The sequence below is a fragment of the Dryobates pubescens genome, chromosome 35 (genome assembly GCF_014839835.1).
Source record: "Dryobates pubescens isolate bDryPub1 chromosome 35, bDryPub1.pri, whole genome shotgun sequence".
NCBI lineage: Eukaryota > Metazoa > Chordata > Aves > Piciformes > Picidae > Dryobates > Dryobates pubescens.
In genome coordinates this window covers 4,206,722-4,209,205 of record NC_071646.1, presented here as the reverse complement: position 1 = coordinate 4,209,205, position 2,484 = coordinate 4,206,722, and positions in this window count along the sequence as shown.

Genomic DNA, 2,484 nt, shown 5'->3' with positions numbered 1-2,484 from the left:
CAGCCGCCCCGCCCCTGCGCGCCGCCTGTGTGAGGGACAGCGCCGCTGCCAATCAGCGCCGCCGCAGGCCGCGCCCGCGGCCCAATCCACCGCGGGAGAGGAGGGGCGAGGGCGTGGGCCGGGCGGTGGCTGCTGCATCAGCCAATCAGACGGCGGCACCGGGCGAGGAGGGCGGGGCGGCGGCTGAGGATCCCTTTTGTTCGCGGCGCAGCGAGCGGGCCGCCGTGATTGGCGCGTCACTTCCGCCGCGGTCGGGTGGGGCGCGTCCCGAGCCCCTCCCGAGCCACCGCCTTCGGCCCGGGCGCTGTCCGGAGCCGGGGAGCAGAAGCAGCTTCCCCTGCGAGCGGGAGCCCCGCGCAACCCAGGGCTGAAGGGCGCCTCTGGCTCGGAGAAGCCTGTGCCCCTTACAGTGCCCGGGGCACGCCTTTGCCTCTCGCAGCGCTTTGGCCAGGGCCGAGCCTGTGCCCCTCATAGTGCCGTGGACAAGTCTGTGCCGCTCACAGGACCTTGGCCTGGAGCAAGCCTATGCCCCTCACAACGCCTCTTGGGTCTGGTCCCTTCACAGTGCCCAGGACAGGCTCATGCCTCTCACAATGCCCTCCACAAGCCTGTGCCCCTCAGAGCACCTTGTCCTGGGGCAGCCCTGTGCTCCACCCAGCCCTTCTGAGCTCTGCTCCCCTTCTACCACCTCCTACCCTTGTTCCCCTGACCGTTTTGGGGCTCCCAGCACCTCCCACACCTGTTCCCTTTACAACACCCCAGCCTGAGCTTGGCCTTCCTCTGGACGGAGGTTTTACCTGGGGGTGTTTTACAACTGTGCTTTCTTCGTGCTGGAGCGTTGCGAGGCTCTGCTCTGCAGGGTGACTCACCTGGGCATGGCACTCAGCCTCTGTCACAACTCTCCTCTGGAGGTGTTTCACAAGCACTCAGTGAGGCTGGGATGGCAGGAGCAGGTGCTGCACGGCGGCACTGGGGAAAGCTCAGCGTGCTCAGCTTTGTCTACCTGCTGCCAGCTGAGGAAAGAGCCCAGAGCTGGCTGGAGGCTGTTCCTGGAGGGGATGCTGCCTCAGGGGTGCCCCAGCCAGCCCTGGGCCGTGGCTGGGTGGCTGACACTGTTGAGGGCAGCAGGATTTTTTGCTGTTGGAGCTGCTTAGCCAGCAGTCTGCTAAGCCCTAAGCCAGCGTGGCAGCTGGAACGAGAGCTCACCCTTTTTGTGGAGAATGTGGCAGATTGTCCCATCCCTGCCCTTCCCGTGGATGGGCTCCATCCTGCATGGCTGAGAGCAGCTGTGATCAGCCTTTCCCAGTGCTTGCAGTCTGGCTTTGGGCTGTGCTGGGTTCAGTGGGGCTGCAGGACGGGACCTGCGCTGCCAGGGGCAGCTTCTGGAGTAGCAACTTCTAAATCCACTGCAAAAAGCGTTCCACAGTCAGTGGACTTCACAGGGTGCCAGTGCCAGCAATAAACCTCACCTCTAACCATTGCAGTCTGCTGTCTTGCATCTTCAGAAGAAAAAGGTTTTGTCTAGACAGGGTTGTCTGAGCCTGGATAAATACAGGAACTTTGCCTCTGGTCTAGCAAACTCAGAGCCTAGGGGAAAAGAAAACCTGTGGGTTTCCTCTCCTGAGCTATGCCAGGCTGTAAGTGCCCCTGTGGCACTGCCATGGGTACTCTGAGACCTCTAAATTGTGAGTCCCTTTCTCTTGCATTCTGCTTCTCCTGGCTCTCTGCTTTTCACATGCTTGTCTCTTCTTTTATCCTTGGAATATGGTTTGAAGGCAGGCATCTTTTCATCACGTACGTGAAAAACAGCAGCAACTCGTATCAAAGTTCCTCTCCCAGGCTTCTTGTAACTTCCTACACACCACTGCCACCCTCACCAGAGAAGTGATGCTGGTGAAGCCCTTGGAAAAGCAAGGATGGGCTGGAGAGGGTGTAAGGGGAGCGGGATGCAGAGGTCAGGCAGTCTTGGGGGGAAAGGTGGCTGCTGGCAGAGGGGAACCTGCTGTCTGCAGGATGGTCACTCAGTGTCTTCGGCTGGAGAAAAGGGGAAGGGGGCCAGGGCAGTGCCACGACTGAAGGAAGTTGGTCAAAACGAAAGCTGCCTTTGCCCACCACATCCTGCGGGTGCGGGACACGGAGTCTGCCAGGGAGATCCGGGGCGGGAGCTGGCACAGCTCCTCATCTCCTTGCAAACAACAACAGGGGCTTGAGGGAAAATCGTGTGTAGAAACCGAGCGCTGATGGAGTGGTTATAGCTGAGGGGGGATTCGTGCTCTTACATCACTGGGATGAGCATCCTGACCCCGCCTTTCCCAGCCACCTGCACCTTCCCATCTCCAGGCAGCCAGGTTGAAATCCAGCGATTCCAGACCCGGGCGATCTCCCATGGGTGAGCCCAGGACGGCGGTGGGCAGCAGCGTGGGTCTGCAGCCCCAACCCACTCCACAGCCCGGGTGGAGCCAGGCGGCAGCGGGCTGGGGACGG